This window comes from Stegostoma tigrinum, chromosome 18, assembly GCF_030684315.1.
Source record: "Stegostoma tigrinum isolate sSteTig4 chromosome 18, sSteTig4.hap1, whole genome shotgun sequence".
NCBI lineage: Eukaryota > Metazoa > Chordata > Chondrichthyes > Orectolobiformes > Stegostomatidae > Stegostoma > Stegostoma tigrinum.
The window spans coordinates 34,517,877-34,537,655 of NC_081371.1; the positions used below are offsets into that span (position 1 = coordinate 34,517,877).

The 19,779-nt window shown below is 41.1% G+C and overlaps 1 protein-coding gene across 14 annotated transcripts in view; it reads left to right on the forward strand.

Moving 5' to 3' along the window:
- LOC125461111 (suppressor of tumorigenicity 7 protein homolog) overlaps positions 1 to 19,779 on the forward strand; it is a 180,883-nt gene that overhangs the window by 59,471 nt on the left and 101,633 nt on the right. The gene's annotated exons all lie outside the window — the stretch shown is intronic.

Here is a 19,779-nt window from a genome sequence, read left to right on the forward strand (position 1 = left end):
TAGGGAGTTGAGCAAATAGTTATTTTATGTAGTGTATACTGAAAAGCCATCTTAACCTTAGACTAATCACATGGTTAAGCTTAAGAGCTGTAAGTGCTGGTTCTGTTGTTGGGATCAAGCAGCCAATAATTGATGTTCTGTAGCTGGTTTTCAAGAGAATCATTGTTAAAAAGATTACCTCCTTAAGTACTGAGGATATAAAGTTATATAAATGTAATGTCAAATAACTATGATTATAAATTAAGTAAACAAGTAAATTGAATGTAAGTTAATTTAAGTACACATTATTGTTTGCTGTTAGATATTATGGACCAGTCAAGAGGGTGAATGCACAGCATAATTTAATTTGTGTCAATACCATGCTTACAGTACAAAAGATTCACTGTTGATGAATCAGTGGATAAATTGTTGATGAATACATTATGACTAAACCAGAGAAAAGTATATAATATTGCTAGAGATTATGTTTATCAATTAAGAATATGGTGACGAGGAATAAAATCTGAACTGTAACACATCTCCCGTAGTTTACTGATTTTCAGCTGAAGTGTAGATGTTAAGTTAGGGAAGAAGAGTAAGGTTGGAGACATGCTCACCAAGCCGGTGGGTTTGGTTGCAAACATTTTGTCGCCCTGCTAGGTAAAATTGTCAGTGCATCTCCAGTGAAGCATCGGTGTTCTGTCACTATTTTCATTCATAAACATCAACCTAGCCAAAGAAACAATTGTCTCACTGCTGGATGAGTCAAGTAGACAGGCAATCCAGGACACCAGTGACATCAATAAGGACACCACCATGAAACTACTTGATCTGGCCTCAAAACGCACTTCACCTTCAACGACAGCATATGCAATCAAATCAACGGAACAGCAGTGGGATCCCTAATATCAGGATTGATTGCAGAAGTAGTAATGCAAAGGTTAGAACGGACAGCACTCCCCAATACACAACATAAACTTTGGGTCCGATATGTAGACAACACCTTTGTGATTACTAAATGTACAAAACCAGAAGAAACCCACTCAAACATAAACAACACCCTTAACGGGATAAAATTCATGAAAGAAGAAGAGTACAACAACCAGCTACCCTTCCTGGACATAATGGTAGAATGCAAAAACATCAGGGAACTCCAGACTAGCGTATACAGAAAGACCGCACATCCGGACCAGATACTCAAATACACCAACAACCACCCCAGTCCCCACAAACGGCACTACGTCAGGACACTATTTAAACAGGCTAAAACATATTGCAGCAACCTGGAACTATGCAAAGCAGAACAGGAGCACTTATACAGAGTCTTCGAAAGAAATGGATACCTGAAAAATACAGTCCACCGTTACTTCTGAGACAGACCACAACAGGAGCACACAACACAACCAGACTCACTAATTAGCTTACCATACATCAAGGACATTTCAGAGATGACCACAAGACTACTCACACCCCTAGGTATCAGAGTAGCCCACAAACTGACAATAACCCTATGAAGAACTTAAAGGATCCCATATCCAAAACCAGCAAAACTGGAGTAATATACAAAATACCATGCAAGGACTGTGAGAAACACTACATAGGCCAAACCGGAAAAAAAAAACTGACCATATTGACTCGCGAACACCAACTAGCCACCAAGAGACATGACCAATTCTCACTTGTCTCACTACGTACTGACAATGAGGGACAGGAATTCAATTGGGACAACACATCAATAATCGCACACGCCAAACAGAGACATGACAGGGAATTCCTGGAGGCCTGGTATTCCAACCGGAACTCCATCAACAAGCACATTGAATGAGATCCCATGTACTAACCACACCAAACAAAACCGAAGTAATACCAAACACCCCAGCAAGCTGAGACACATAAGTAACAGAACACCAGAGACACACTGACAATGTTACCCAGCTGAATGATGAAACATTTCCAATCAAATCCACTGGCTCGGTGAGCATGTCTACAACCTCATTCACAAACCGAGGAACAAATATTCCCAAAAACTTTGAAGAAGAGTAAAGCGTGGAATGAACATGAAGTTACCATTTTGTGATCTATGCATATGTTTAACCGTGAAGAGAGACACAAGTGAACACAGTCAATTGTGATATTCTTTACGGCCAATAGCCTGCTGACACAATTAGGCAAGGTGCATAAATGATAATGACTTCTTGGTTGAAATTTTAGAGGATTGATGGAGCCAGTGGAATTTTACCAAAACAAAGTCTTAACTTCAGGAACAGAAACAGGAGATGGCAGGAAAATTGATTGGACAAAACGACATAAATTGGAGGTGGCAACCTCGAAATTAAAATGCAGTTTTATGAACTTCTTCTGGTTCGGTTTTCCTTGTAGGTATTGAAAACACTATTCTGGCCATCATCTAATAGGAAAAGGTATTAAGAGGGGCTGCTGAGCAATGAATGTTCCATTTGGAATACTAAATTGAAAAGCAAAGCCAGAGATCAGGGTAGGATTGAGATAGGTTAAGTGAATAAGAATGTTTGTATTAGATGCTATGGGACTACATTGCTAGCCCTGTTTGCAAACATGTGTTGATGAAAAAAATCTCAAGGATTCCTCTTTATGAAACAGTAAGAAGGTAATGTGGGCCACTGGGGAAATTAAGCAGGATGTGACCAAGGTTATGCAACTTCTGTATTTGTCCCTGGTGAGATATGATTGCTGTATTTTTAATGGTTTTAACGTTCAAAAAGATAAATATCTGGATGGTTCAATTTAAATGACTAGCCATCTAACAAGATCTGCCAGAGTCACAAAGATGCTGCTTCACTGAATGTGGAAAGACGTTAATTGGAACTCTATTAAAAAATTAATGCACATTACAAAATTAACATCCTTAGGTTGCATTTGCGAACAATACTGTCAGTAAAAAGCCCTTCCAGTTTAAGGTGAGAAATGCATATTATTTACAAAGTCAGAAAGCCTGCTATCACTCAGAAGAGAGTCTTCCCAACTCTGTGGATCTTTTAAAATTGTGGGAAATGCCCAGATCTGACTTTTGCCAGTCACAGGAAAGATACTGGATGAGAAATCTGAACTCAACATGTTCATTTGGGGTGGCGTAGTGGCTCAGTGGTTAGCCTTGCTGCCTCACAGCATCAGCAACCTGGGTGCAATTCCACCCTCGGGTGACTGTGTGGAGGTTGCACATTCTCACCACATCTGTGTGGGTTTCCTCCGGGTGGTCAGGTTTCCTCCCACAGTCCAAAGACGTGCAGGCTGGGTGGATTGGCTAAATTGCCCATAGTGTTCAGGGATGTGTAGATTAGGAATGTTAGCCGTGGGAAATTAGGGGATACAAGGAGGGGGTGGGCGATGGGTTGGGTGGCATGCTCTTCGGAGGATCTTGTTGGGCTGAAGGACGCGTTTCCTCACGATAGGGATTCTGTGATTTGAACTCACTGCAGAGGTCAAATATACCCCATTTTGGGTTACAACAAGGGCCTTATCCCATTGTTTGAGAGACGGTAATCTGTGCCATGTTGCCTTACCAATTCTCCCATCTCTTGCCCAGGAGCCAGTTTAAGTATGTTAGACACTTAGAATTGGAATTTTGCTACTGGTGCAAGTTTGCTTGGATCAATGAATTTGCCAACTTGTTGGACCCAATTAGTAAAATGCAAAAGCTTAACTCTCACTCCACCATACTTCATAGTGAAAAATTCATCAACCTATTCAAAACATTTAGTACTTATCAAGTGGTTAATCTCTTGTCACTCAGAGTCATCAAACTCAGCTAAATCTTTAATAGCCTCTGAAAACTGTCAATTAGGTTGTGAATTCAGAAACCCATGCTGAGATAATTGTATAGCTTTTGAAACTCAGCTATTGCCCTTAGGTAAAATCAACAAAGCCAATTGAATCTAACCAGATGTTACTGTTTTTTAAACTACAGCAGACGAATTATCAATCAAAACAGTGCAGCAGAGATTTTTCTTTAAAAACAGTCAGTGATACTTTCAGACTTTTTAATATTTAAGTAATAGGGTGTTTATTAAGCTTCAGATCATCAGCCCTATACAGATGCTACTGACTTTTCTGAAGCATTTATTCAAGGGTTTCCAGGCAGTGGGCTGCACTAACTCTCAATGTCCTCCTGCCCACTGAATCTCCAACATTATCCTCCTCTCCAGGCTGAGTTCAATAGACAATAGACAATAGGTGCTGGAGTAGGCCATTCGGCCCTTCAAGCCAGCACCACCATTCATTATTATCATGGCTGATCATCCACAATCAGTATCCTGTTCCTGCCTTATCCCCATAAGCCTTGATTCCACTATCTTTAAGAGCTCTATCTATCTCTTTCTTGAAAGTATCCAGAGAGTTGGCCTCCACTGCCTTCTGGGGCAAAGCATTCCATATATCCACCACACTCTAGGCGAAGAAGTTTTTCCTCAACTCTGTTCTAAATGGCCTACCCCTTATTTTTAAACTTAAACCCCTTATTTTCCTCCCCCAACTCTACCACAATCCCCCACACTGCAGTTTTCATTCAAGCGTCACATCAAATCCAGAGCATTAAAATGAAAGCACATTGGGATGAAAGTTGAGAAGCTTTGCTGGAATCATCAATTCATGACTCCCAAACAATGGGTTAAGGCCCTTGTTGCAGCCAAAGTGGAATATATTTGACCTCAGCAGTGAGTTCAAATGACCCTGCTGAGTTCAGATTTCTCATCTGGTATCTTCCCCCTAATTGGGAAGAGTTAGACCTGGGCATTTCCTGTCATTTTTATCGGCCCACGAAGTTCAGAAGATTCTCTTCTGAGTGTTAGTAGGCTTTTTGACTTTGTGAATAATGTACATTTCCTACCTCAAGGTCATGGCCAGGGAGTATCCAACAGAATAGTGATCAGGAGTGGCACCCTTTCAGATCTCTGTCTTAGCATCTGTACAAAATCGGTGAAGACAATTCTGACTGTTCCAACCATATAACTGAGAAGTTTGAACTGGCAGCTTTCTAACTATATAGTTCATTATCACATTGCAGGATCTGCTTGAGCAGCTAGGATTTTAAATTTAGGTTGTGTGTTTTGTACTGTTATCATGAGGTGTATGTTAAAGCAATTGGCTTGACAGCTTCAAAGAGTGAATTTATGGAATAGCTTAGATGAGCAACATATAGCAGATATACCTCAGGTTTTCTGCTGAGTTATTTCTCATGTGAAATGGTGACTTAATCTACAATCAGCTCCCAGCACCCAGACAGAGAGCAGTTGCTCAGCAACCTGCCAAATACTATCTAGTAACTCTCTGGAAAGGTGTGTACCTGGGCATTGGACATCTCACTGCTATAATTATTGCTACTCTGTGGTCTTGAGCGCAGCTGGTAAATGCAGAACAGGTTAACAAGGAATCAAAACTGTCAGCTTGGGAAAGAGAAAATAACAAACAAGAGTTTACAAAAGCCTTTCCAAACCAGGATGTTTAAGTACATGAGTTGCAGAATCTTCAAATTAATTTCAACTGCCAAAATATGAATAACTCTGATGGGTTGCGCAAGCAATCTTTATTTAACCATTCAATTTTAAATGATTAAGCTCACGATGCTCATAATATATTAAATAGAGATTTTTAAACATTGCTTTTGAGCCATCATATTCCTTTGTCATAATAGTGTTTATAGATTAGTAATATCTGTGGAAAGTATTATTATAAAGCCAATTGACCTTGTTGCCCACCACTGCCCCCACTACCACCACTGTGTTTGCAGCTGTTTTACTTGCTTAGTATTTTCTTATAGGATTCATAGAACATACATAGAACACAGAAAAGTACAGCACAGTACAGGCCCTTTGGCCCATGATGTTGTGCCGTGGAATAATCCTAATCCAAAACTAAAATAACCTAAACTACATTCCCCTCAATTCACTGCTGTCCATGTGCATGCCCAGCATTCCTGACATGCAATTCCAAAATTTTTGTTACCTTAATTGTTTATTATTAAGTAATCCTTTGTTATTTCAAATGAGAATATGGCTGCTTGATCCACAGCTTTGTTCAGACCCTTGAAAAAACAAAATTACAGGGTAAATGTTCCAACTTGAATATATCTTGTCAGTGCCATCTGCTGATCTTTGCATCAGTGATAATGGGAACTGCAGATGCTGGAGAATCCAAGATAATAAAATGTGAGGCTGGATGAACACAGCAGGCCCAGCAGCATCTCAGGAGCACAAAAGCTGACGTTTCGGGCCTAGACCCTTCATCAGAGAGGGGGATGGGGAGAGGGAACTGGAATAAATAGGGAGAGAGGGGGAGGTGGACCGAAGATGGAGAGTAAAGAAGATAGGTGGAGAGGAGAGTATAGGTGGGGAGGGGATAGGTCAGTCCAGGGAAGATGGACAGATCAAGGAGGTGGGATGAGGTTAGTAGGTAGGAGATGGAGGTGCGGCTTGAGGTGGGAGGAAGGGATGGGTGAGAGGAAGAACAGGTTAGGGAGGCAGAGACAGGTTGGACTGGTTTTGGGATGCAGTGGGTGGAGGGGAAGAGCTGGGCTGGTTGTGTGGTGCAGTGGGGGGAGGGGACGAACTGGACTGGTTTAGGGATGCGGTGGGGGAAGTGGAGATTTTGAAGCTGGTAAAGTCCACATTGATAACATTGGGCTGCAGGGTGATGCCACACGAAGGTTGCAGGAACAGCAACTCATATTCCGCTTGGGAACGCTGCAGCCCAACGGTATCAATGTGGACTTCACCAGCTTCAAAATCTCCCCTTCCCCCACCGCATCCCTAAACCAGCCCAGCTCGTCCCCTCCCCCCACTGCACCACACAACCAGCTCAGCTCTTCCCCTCCACCCACTGCATCCCAAAACCAGTCCAACCTGTTTCTGCCTCCCTAACCTGGTCTTCCTCTCACCCATCCCTTCCTCCCACCCCAAGCCGCACCTCCATCTCCTACCTACTAACCTCATCCCACCTCCTTGATCTGTCCGTCTTCCCTGGACTGACCTATCCCCTCCCTACCTCCCCACCTACACTCTCCACTCCACCTATCTTCTTTTCTGTCCATCTTCGGTCCACCTCCCCCTCTCTCCCTATTTATTCCAGAACCCTCACCCCATCCCCCTCTCTGATGAACGGTCTAGGCCCGAAATGTCAGCTTTTGTGCTCCTGAGATGCTGCTGGGCCTGCTGTGTTCATCCAGCCTCACATTTTATTATGCTGATCTTTGCAGTTGACTTTTTAGTTATGTTTCTGTAGCTAACAGAAAGCCTGGGGCAAAGAGTGGAGGTCATTTGCAATAGCACAGCTTTGAAACTGAAATTGAATATCTTTGTGATAAATCCTGTAAGGGAAATCTTTGTTTTAATAATCTGACTTCCTTAGCATCTATCTATGTGATGGGATGAAGGGAAAGTGCTTTTCAATAATGAGGGGACATTAATGTGTTTTAAAACAGGAAGTGACAAAAAATGCCCAGGAATTACTTTGTGAAGCTTTATTCCATACTCTGAGTGTGGAATTTTCTCTTCCCCAGTAAAGTATTAGTAGTGGCAAACAAGATAAGAAAATCAGATTGTCATCGTCAGAAAATGTTCCTGATTTTCTTCTCAAATTGCATATGACAGTTTCAGAATCTCGCTATTGTAGGGAGATAATCTTATTTCCATGCATTTACATCTCATCAAAGCTCCAACTCAGTCTAGTTAGATACCACTTCTAATTACCTTCTCCTTCGCACAAATTCCCGACGTGTAAATTAGAACACCTACCTCGGTGGTCGCAACTCGCCCGAATACTTGTCCTGGCCAAGAGATACCTGCTTCTTCAGGACAATGTCTCTGCGTGCAGGGGTCATGACCAATATTCATGACCATTGGCCTGCACAAACTGGCATCAGAAACCCACCAACTTCACTACATAGTCATGCCAGTTCTTAGACCAAATCGCACACTTCTGCCATTCAACACTTTACTTGGGAGCCAAGGGACTGGCATGTCTCTGCCAGGTCACTGCATGCAGGTATACACATGCATCTACACAGATGGCGCTAAGCTTGACTCACTCACTTTGCTGCTGATTTGGAACCCATTAGCCTCTCTCTACATTACATTGCGATATTGGCAAACATTTCTTAACTTCAGCACTGACTTATGATATTCCAGCCTCTTGTGACATGCATTGCTTTGTTAATGCATAGGGTCTTTAGTGCTCAGTTACAAGCTAGCAGCCCCTATGGCTTGAATTAATTTTTTTAGCGCACAGGGAGAGACAGGCAGCTTGTAACAGTATGGAGAACTGAACAGATAGGGTTTGTGGTGCCATGCATCATCAGTGTCAGCTCTGCAGCATGTGCCAGCAGTTTATCTGTCAACATGCTGCATGTGCTTCAAGCAAATGGTCATGTGTGAAAACCATAGAGCAGTCCTTATAGGAGTAGAGGGGTTGGGGGGTTACTGCCACTGTTTATAAAGGGTCTTGTCTATTTCAAGTCCATTAGTTTGGCCGTGGTCAGGCCTACAGGTCAGGTGAAGGAGTGCATGGGTTACATGTAGGTCTATTGGGCTGCTGCTCAGACACCAGTCTGAAGGGGTGGGTCCAGTTCTACCTGCAGTGAGATAGGGGGAGGGATTGAGTGTCGAATGTGAATGCTTTGAGTAGTAAGTGTGATGTATGAGCAGGAGAGGTGGTGAGGTGTGCCCAGTGAGTGAGGAGGAAGAGTTAGTTGTTTGGGAAGTTGAGTTGGATGACAGCTGTTGAGTGAACATGATGCATTTCATACTGAGAGTTGTTGTCTGTGAGCCTTGGTAGGAGGGTGGATGCAGTGGCTGAATTAGAGCCAGTGTTGGGCCTGAGAATGTGAGGTAGCAGGGAAAAGATGGTGACACTTACATTAAAATTCATCCTGCATGGTGAGGCATTTCACTGGACTCAGGACTCAACAGTGATCCAGGCTGTAGTTTGGGTCCAGGCTGGCTGGGTCTGTTGGCATGTCTTCCTCTGGCAGCCATTTGGTAAAAGGAACACCCTCCACTTCACCATCCTGCCCACCAAAATCTCTAGGTCCCTGTTGGCAAAGTGGGGAAGCCAGCTTTTCTTTCCTGTGGGCCATGATGGGTTTGGACTTCATATCATGATGGCCAGTTCCTGGTTTGCAGTGTCTGAAGACCAATGCAACTGGGCTTTACATATGGCCCAGAAGTGTAAATGCTGGAACATCTTAGTATTGGTGAGTGCCTCCACCTTTCTTGCTGCATGACTCCTTGAGAAAAGTGCCCAGGAGCGTAGCAGCATAATTTACAAGATGAAGAGTGAAAGATTGCATGAGAAAAGTTGCTCTGAGCCTTAGTGAACTCAGCAGCATGAATCTCACTTGACAAAACTCAGCTGAAAATGAGAACATTTACCCTTAGGGCAGTTTAAACTGTAATTGTCAGGATCGGTATTAACTGATAAAAATGCTGAAATTGTGTTCCTTTTGCTATCTAGGTAATTGGATTGGATTTGATGTACTGGGAAAAGTTTTCATTTAATGTGTAATAAGTTCTCCCCTCCTGAAGTGACAAAAAAATTTCAGATGTTGGAATTCAAGGTAGACAAATGGGTCTGGAAGAACACAGCAAGATAGGCAGCATCTGGAGGAAAGAAGCAGTCAACTTTTCGGGCATTACCCTTCTTCAGGCCTGGGTGTTGGTGTAGGGGGAGCTGCGGTTAAAAGGGAGTGGGGAAGGGGTGGAGGCAGAATGGTGGTAGTAGGTACGACCTGATTGGTCGATGATAGGGATGAATCCCGTTGGTAGCTGGAAGGGAGGGTCAGTAGGTAGAATGGAATGGAAGAGTTGGGGCTGGAAGGGGAGCCAGGGGATGTGTGAAAAGTTCATTTGAAAATGGAGAACTCAATTGTGAGTCCTCTGAGCTTTAGATAAGGTGTTGTTCCTCAAATTTGCATTCCGAGTTGCTGAGACACTGGAGGAGGCCAAGGAGGGACATGTCAGAGGGGGAGTGGGGTGGGGAGTTGAAATGGATGGTGACTGGGAGTTTAGGCTGGCCATTACAGGACAGGTGGAGATGCTGAGCGAAAAAGTCATCTTGTCTACATTTGGTCTCACCAATGTAGGGAAGACCATTTTGGGAGCACTGGATGCAGTAGACTAGGTTGGAGGAGATGCAGGTGAAGCTCTGTCTCATCTGAAAGGGCTGTTTAGGTCCCTGGAGGGAGGTGGTGTGTGGGCAGGTGTAGCATCTTTTACAGTTACAGGGGAAGATATCGGGATTGGGAGTTGAGAGGTTTGGACTTGCTGGTGGGGAGTGTGGTGCAAACTACGGAGTGATGAAGGGAATAGTCCTTGCAGAAGGCAGAGAGGGGTGGGAAATGGAAGATGTCCCAGGTGATAGGGTCTAATAGGAGTTGATGGAAGTGTTTGAGGATGATACGTTGGATGCAGAGGCTGGCAGGGTGGAAAGTGAGGACAAGGGGGACCCTCTCTCTTTTATGTTTGTAAGGAGAGGTGGTTAAGAGTTGTGGAGCGGGGAATGGAGGAGGCATGGTGGAGGGCTGTTGAGATGACAGAGGGGGGAAAAAGAGTGTTGTTTGAAAAAGGCAGACAACCGCGATGCTTGGGAGTGAAACATTTCCTCATCAGAGCAGATGTGATGGAGAAGGAGGAATTGGGAAAACAGGATGGAGTTTTTGCAGGATACAAGGTGGGAAGAGGTGAAGTCTATGTAGCTATGGGTGTATGTGGGTTTAGTAAATGTAGGTTCTTAAGCTGTCACCACAAATGAAAAGGAGAGGTCAAGAAAGGCGAGGGAGGTGCCTGAGATAGTCCAAGTGAATTTGAAGTTGTTAGCAAAGTCAAGCTGAACTAGAGCAGTTCTTCCAGGTGAGACAGAGCTTCTTCTGCAAAGTCCTTTAACTTAGTCTACTGCATCCAGTGATCCTGATTATGGTCTTCTCCACATTGGCAAGACCAAACGTAGATTATTTGACTGTTTCGTTGAGCATCTTCACCTGGCCAGTACCAGTCAACCTAATCTCCCAGTCAACCCCCCTCGCCTAATTCAACTGCCCGCCCCATTCCCCCTCCGACACGTCTGGCTTCAGCCTCCTCCAGTGTTGCAGCGACTCGAAATGCAAATTTGAAGAATAACACCTTATCTTACTCATGGGCATGCTACAGCCCTGAGGACTCACTATTTAGTTCTCCAATTTCAAGTAACCTTCCCACCCATTCCCTGGTTCCCCTTCCAGCCCCACCTTCTGACCCTCCCTTCCAGACACAACTGGATTCATCCCTACCATCTACCGACCAGTTTGTACCTATTGCCAGTGTCCACATATCACTACCATTCCACCTCCACCTCTCCCCTACCTCCTTTATCTGCATCTCCCCCTACCCCCACATCCACCCCTGTAGAAGGGTAATACCTGAAACATTGACTACTCCTTTCCTCCAGATACTGCCTGGCCTGCTATGTTCTTCCAGCCTCCTGTTTGTCTCCTCTCCTGAAGCTAGCTTCTAAAGGAAAGACAAGATCTTGGATTTAAAAAAGCACCTTTCATATCTCAGGATGCCCCAATATGTTTTACAAATAATAATAAAATACTTCTGAAATGTAGTCATTGTGGTAGGGAAGAGAAAATGCGACAGCCCATTTGAGCGCAGCATGACCAGGTACTCTGTGTTTAGCTGTTAGATGAAGGATAAGTATCATCCAGGAACCCAGAAGAACAGTCTATTTTTCTTAAAATGGGAGCAAAATAGCACACATTTTATGTCCCTGAGAGCAAACCTGGAGCCTTGGTTTGATGTCTTAACTGACAGATGGCAACTCTGATAGTGCAGCACTTCAATATCAGCCTACAATACATGCTCAGGTCTCCAGAGTGGAATTTGAACCCACAATGTTGTGACTGTGAGGCAAGAACACCTCCACTGGACCAGGGCTGGCTGATTGCTCACTACATCACCAGTCTCTATTCCTCACTTACAAGGTCATTGTGATTTATTTGAGATGGGATAGTGAATGTTCACAACTCTCAATCCAGATAGGGTCACAGTTGAGTCTGAACCTGGGCTGAATTGAGATCTACTTACTTCCACTTTCCAGCAATTACTGGCTGGCAACAAAAAGTCAAAACCTTCACCTGTGCATATTATCACTGATGGTTAATAGCAGACCCACATTGCTTAACAGCTAGCAATTTGAATCTGGGACCTTCATGGTGTGATGAAGGTCCCCTTGCACTACGTGATGCTGTCATCTAATTAAAGGAATCCCATTAAACTTGATTTGGAGCAAGAGGAATAACTGGGAACAGAGCTCTTACAGGATTATGAATATTGCTTGTGGAGAATAAATATGTAGCAAGAATATTTGATTTGTATGTTAGTAGATATCATTATTTTTGACATGAGTAAAGATTTATTCCAATATAACAGATTAGCAGGCGATGGACGTCATGCACAATCCCCTCTCTAAGCATTCTTTTCATGAGTACATATTGTACAGTCAGGTAAGTAAACAACTCTAGGATCTCATGTATTTTTCTTTTGCAATATTATTTTTACATATTTGTGGGACTGTGGGAGTAAAACAAGTTTCTGCAACCATTAGAATCTGTTTCACCCTGAGTTTTTAAGAGAGCAATGAAGAAATGTATGTATATAATAATAAAGTAACGAACAAGTGAAATATATTAGGCGTGTATCCCATTGTAAAACTAAATCTGCTGAAGTTTGTCTTGCGATGTGAGGGTTGTTAAGAAGCTGAATTTAAAGCCAGAAAATCACTGCTCAGAATCAAAAGAAGCTTTGAATAAATCCATTTATATGTAAATCATGCTTCTCGATATAAAAGTTAAATTTGTATGGGATAGCTTGAATTGGTAGTATTCATAACCCTTTTGATCTTTTTTCTTTATTGAGTGCACAATTATTAGTTTCAGTAAAGAGTTGCTCCTTGTTTATATGTGGTGTTTCCACATGGGAATTTTGGGAATTAGCCCAAATCCCCTGAATTTTGTCCTAGGCAGCCACTCACCAACCAGCAAAGATGCTGCATTTAAAAATATTGTATTCAGTGGTGTGTCATCCCCGAACCTCATGTTACTATTCCCCAATGATCTGTATCCTCTCCAATTATCAGGTGAAGTTCTGATCGTGCATAAGTCAGCATTTCTGATGTCTCATGCTAGTTTTCAATTGAGGTGAAGAGAGGCTGTTTCAAACTAAGTTCTAGTGATTGTGAGTACGCATAAAAACTGCATAATACACAGAATGAAGTAGCAGTCATACCAGGCAGATGTGAGGATGACCATCTGCACAAAAGATAAATCAACCTCAGTCAATTTTAAATACGTTTTAATGAGGGATTTTAACTTCTCTTGCTTATGTGAATTTTATATTCAGAAATTTCAATATTTTATCAGGAAATTTGTACAGTAACTGAATCTATTTGATATGGAACAAACTGAATATTTTGTTTCTCCTCTCAGATTTGCAGTGAATATCTAATTATTATAAAAACAAGTTTTTTTTTGTTTTTAAGCATTGCTAAAGTGGACATTGGTTTATAAAATGGTGAAATTAGAAGAAGAGTTGGCATATTTTCTCAGATTCTTATGACAAGGGGAAAATGTTTCCTCCAAGAAATACAGAATAGCAATAATATTTTGGAGCCAAGCTTGAAAGAAAAGTAATAGTTGTGATATTGGAAAATTACTTTAGGAAAAGCCTATTTCAACACAAATTCACACACATTGTGCTTCAGTGCCAGAAGCAATTTGACAGCTGTCCCAGATAACAACCCTGTCAGTTTCATAAGTTTAACCCTTTTGACACAGACACATTGGTAATTTGTTTTCTTATTTCTGTTCTTATCACGTTATAGCTCCAAATTCTACATGATATAACTTTGTGATTTTGGAGTCAAATGAAAGCCAAATGCTGTGAAATTCAAACAGTCTTCCCTCTTGTAGGAGTGGTTGAACCCATGTGACATCAAGCCATGATTGATGTCCGAACATCACTGGCGTGACTCAGTTGCTGCCTTTCACTTACTTATAACATTAAAATGGCAGGCAGGTGATTCTTATAAATTGGAATGCTTCTGACCATTTTGCAGTTATTCCTCTAAAGATTGTTGACATTTTTCATTGTGAAAATCCTGTGTGCGTTTGTTAAGTCTTCAAGGGTTGATGAGGGCATTTGTAAGTGCAGCTATGTTGCATTTCATGCCTTTGTAGAAGTTAAAATATATTAGAACATAGAACATAGAACAGTACAGCACAGAACAGGCCCTTCAGCCCACAATGTTGTGCCGACCATTGATCCTCATGTATGCACCCTCAAATTTCTGTGACCATATACATGTCCAGCAGTCTCTTAAATGACCCCAATGACCTTGCTTCCACAACTGCTGCTGGCAACGCATTCCATGCTCTCACAACTCTCTGCGTAAAGAACCTGCCTCTGACATCCCATCGATACTTTCCACCAACCAGCTTAAAACTATGATCCCTCGTGCTAGCCATTTCTGCCCTGGGAAATAGTCTCTTATTGTTCTGTTTTCAATGACAAAGTTTTCTGATAAGCAGAACCATGGCCAGAATTTTTGTTTTCATACAAGGACAGATGTATAGCCCACTAAAAATTTAAATTTGCTTCAAATTTATAATTGTTTTAAATTTGAAGAAATACAGTCTGCAAGGTGTGGATTTATTTATATTCATGTTTGAATAAATTAAATGAAATCTCCATTTTTTTGTCCTGACTTTTCACTGACTAAATAACAAAGGAAATCAACTGACTCAGATTTTTATTAATAGCTGATATTTTGTGGGAAACATCTGAGAGGATAAGGAACACTTTGTATTACTTGTAATACTTTGAATAAATAAGAAATGGATCTGGTTTCTTAAGGTAGGTAAGAACTAGATAGAAGAATCTCTGGGACTATCTAATACAAGAAATTCCTTTGCCCACATTAATAATGGAAATGAATGTACAACATGATTTTGATTGTGAAATTCATTATTGGGACCCCGTAATTCATTCAAAATTCTACTGAATTTGTTTTCACCTGCCAAGTTTTAAAAACAATTTCACACTAAATGCTGTATTTATCTCTTGAACCATTTCTGAATTAATGTCTAAAAACCTCAGCCTTGCCTCGAAGCCTTTAGATTAGATTCCTTACAGTGTGGAAACAGGCCCTTTGGCACAACAAGTCCACACCACCCCATTGTGGTATCCCACCCGGACCCATCCCCCTATAACCCACACGCCCCTGAACACTATGGGCAATTTAACATGCCAACCCACCTAGCCTGCACATCTTTGGACTGTGGGAGGAAACCAGAGCTAACCCACACAGACACAGGGAGAACGTGCAAACTCTGCGATAGGGTTAGGGTTACCCAAGTCACCCAAGGTTGGAATTGAACCTGGGTCCCTGGCGCTGTGTGGCTGCAGTGCTAACCACTGAGCCACTGTGCTGCCCAGTAGCTGTTATGTGTAATGCTGTGTGCTGGATTTGAATTGTGCAGTGTGACCAATTTTCCAGGTAAACAAGGTAGAACTATAATAATAAGCAATTATCATAGTAATCATAGCCTGTGGGATAATATATATAATAACTTGTGAAAAGCGAAAAGGAAGAGAGTAGAATTGCTGTGAGAAATTTTACTTTATATATTAGTGGTAAATTGCAAACTAAACTGTGTGGAGTTATTAAACAGACAGAGTAATAAGAAATATGTGCGTGAACTTTCGAACAGAAGAGTGTGAGGTGTAAATAAGGATTTGTGATACAAACACACAGTGTAAAGTGTCAATGGACTGAATTGCAGGTACAAAATTAACTTGAAGGATATGAACAACACATCAACATTAGAGAGAGACATGGCTGCAAGATGGTCAGGGCTGGGAATTAAGTGTACTAGATTACAGGAAGGGGTAGATAAATGTTATAGTGATTAAGGATGAAGTCAGTGTAAGATTTAACGAGAGATGTGCAGGCAGTGGAAACCTTATAGGTGGAACTAAAGAATGGAAAAATAATTTGGGACTTCATTAGGAATTATGTACTGATGCCCTGGAATTGTCAACAGTGGTGCAAAGTGATTGTATATTTGCAGTGACGAGACAAACGTGCGGTAAAGGCAGAGTAGTTTTAATTGGAGGTTTTACATTTTAGTTAGTTTGGGATAGGCTAACTAGCAAGCTTTTTTTGTGTCAGAAAGGTGGCAAACATCTTGAGTTTGTACAAGTTAGTTTTCTGTAACCGTACATCTGAGTACTACAAAGGAGTCTAACAAACAATCAATGATGGCTACAGAAACAACATGAAGCTAACATGGAAAACTATACAAAAATAACACAAATCAGACCAAATAGGAGCAATTCAAAGAATAGTAAAAGATGAAAAGAAGAAAGGAAGAAGAATAAACAGGCAACTTGGAATAGAAATTTAAAAGGAATATAAACATTAGCACAAGCTTATTTTTAACAGATCTATAAAGAGAAGAAGGCGGATCAAGAACATTGAGGATATTTTTTGGTATTATCAACAGAAATAGGGAAATGATGGGTGTGTTGAATAATTACACCAGCATCAAAAGGAAGGAGTTAGCATGCCGGCCTAACTAACAGTGATGAAATTATTCTCAGATAGGATGTTATGAGAGATGCGCAAGCATTAGAAACTTAATGGGCAGAGCTAAGAAATAAAACAGAATTGTAAGACTTTAATGGAAGTTTTGTACTGATACCCCATATATAATGGGGGAATTATGATTTTGAATTGGGGACAAGGGGTTCATCAAAATTAATGTGATGAAAATGAGAGTAATTAAGAAGATACTGGGTTTAAAGAGTGACAGACATTTAGGACCAGCTGGTTTCTGTTTTAGATTTTTGATTCCTCTGAGTAAGGAGGCTATTGATTCAAGTCTCACTCCACAAGTTTGAGTGCAATAATTAAGACTGACTTTTGATTGCAATACTGAGGCAGAACTGCCTTGTCAGATGAGATTTTAAAGCAAGCTGCAATCTCTGTTTTGAAGAAAATGTAAAAAATCCTTTGGGCACTATTCTGAAAAAAAGCAGGGCAGTTCTTGTTGATGTTCTGGCCAGTATTATCCCTTAATCATTTTAAGAAAAACAGACTATTAGTTGTCATTATCACATTAGCATTTGTGAAAGCTAGTAGTGTGTTCCTACCGACAGTACTGACAATGCTTCAAGTAGTGTAAAGCACTTTGGTCCTGAAGTCATAAAACGTTCAATATAAATGCAAGTTTTCATTGTTGTGCTCAAAACTGGTGCTTCCAAAATGTGTTAAGTATAAGGATCTATTTCATCTTAATGTTGTTCAAAATAATAATTGTCCTGTTATATTCTGGTATATTTGTAAATTTGACGTGATTTTGAGTGTTTTACCTGCTGCGGCAATGCTCTTATTAGTGCCCATTACATCCTTTATTCATTTATTGCTGGCTTTGCAGCATTTACTGCTTATTCCTAATTGTCCAGAGGGCAGTTAAGAGTCAGCCACATTACTGTGGGTCTGGTGTCACATGCAGGCCAGACCAGGATGGCACTTTCCTTCCCTAAAGGACATTAGTGAACTAGAGGGGTTTATCCAACAATTGAGAATGGATTCAAGGCCACCATTAAATTCTTACTTCCGATATTTTCATTGAATTCAAATCCGACCATCTTCCATGGCGGGATTCAAACCCAGTTCGCCAGAACGTTTTCTGGTTCTCAGGGTTAACAGTTCAGTGATAATACCACTAGGCATTGCCTCCCCTACATAAGAAACTGAGAGTTGATATCTTGGCATTGATGAATCTAACAGACATCTATTGCACCTAAATATTATCCACAAGTATTACGTTTCTCAGACACCTAGGTGTCTGAATTGTTTTTGGATTATAACCAGTAACATGCTTGCAACAGCTTGTTATGCTTCATAAGATGTAAGATGGAGTATGAGATCTTCATGCCCTTCACATGCTATGATGCAATGGTAATAGATTGAGTATTTTTCTTAAAGGTATGCTCTCATAAAGTATCCTTTCAAGGTGCACCAACATACTGACCGTAAGATATAGAACATAATTGTCTTACATGCAGGCACTGGGTACATGAATAGGAATAGTTTAGAAGGATATAGGCCAAGTGATGGCAAATGGGACCAGATCAATTTCAGATGTCTAGTCAGCATGGATGTTTTGGAGCAAAGGGTCTGTTTCTGTGCTGTATGATTCTATGACTCCATGGCACTGACAGATATTAGCAGGTTTTTTTTCTCTCATACACTCATATTTATTCATTTTTAAAAAATAAAGGAGAAAACCAGGGAGACATGGGAGTTCAGGAGCCGTTGACCAGATGCAGAGAAAATGATGTATAAAAGGCAGAGAAGGATAAGAAGTTAGTACAAGTCTTTATTTAATCTCAATCTCAGTACAGACCAACAAATTTAAAAATAAATTTGAACTTCCATGTATAGCTGCAAGAATGATACAAGATTTCCTGTTTTGTGAGTACTATTGTACCAAATGACTGAAAGCACTGTCGACTAAACTATTTTTGTGTCAACTTATTTAACCAAGAGAGAGCATTTCCTATTTTTTTTGACATCACTGAGAACATACTTCACAGATACGTATCTCTCTGCCCTTAACGCAGACAGTAAATTCTCCCAAAACCAGTCCAAGATGATTCTTAGCTCCTGAGGGTTTACTTCTGTTCTTTTCCATTCTTGGCCTGGGAACTTTTAATTTCAGTGTTGTTTTTCACAGTGAGGTTTATTCCTGGAAGATTCTGGTTGTATAGCAACCTAGACAAATACTCCAGTCTCATTTTTAATGCTTCATGAAATCGGTCTTTGATTCTGACCTGGACTTTGGGAAGCCTTGAGTTGGAGTTCGTAGCAAGTCTGGAGAAGGATAAAAGTCTGTGATACCTTGGAATTCAAGGCAGATTGAATAATAGAAGAGTTACTCTTATAGGATCAAAGGAATGATGATAGTGCAAGAAAGGAAACAAAAATGCAAAAGGTCCACCTACAGCTGCTCTCTGAAAATGAAAATAAGAGAAAAGTGAAACATTGAAAGAAAAAGAAGCAAAATTGGGACTGTAGAGAATATGGTCTGAAATTATTGATCTCACTGTTGAGCCCAGAAGGCTGTAAAGTGTTTTGGAAGCTGAATTAAAATGTACTGCAAAGAGTCAAGATGAAGGAGACCATATTGTAAACAGCAAATACAGTATCCCAGATTGAAATAAGTGTACACAAATTACAGTTTTACCTGCAAGAAGTGTATAGAGCCTTGGAGAAAGGTAAGATAAAGGGGCAGGCATTAGATCTGTTGTATTTGCAAAGAAATGTGTCATGGGAAGGGAATGAGACATAGAACGTGATTGAGGGAAAGACCAGGTTATCATAGATGGAACGTGGTCCTAATGGAACGCTGAAAGGAATGGACAAGGAAGATCAGGTTTGGAATAACTTCATGCGGTGAGGGGCAGAAGTAGCAGAAAGTCATCACTCTGAACCATTAGAGGTAACAAGGTGTAGAGCTGGATGAACACAGCAGGCCAAACAGCATCAGAGGAGCAGGAAAGCTGACATTTCGGGTCTGGACCCTTCACTCTGAACCATTAGTTTTGTTTCTACCTCTAGACATGCTTTCCAGCCTGCTGAATATTTCTGGCATTTTCTGTTTTTAGTTTCAGATTTCAAACATCTGCTTTACAATAAGAAGATAGATGTGTTGAATGAATACTTTAGAAA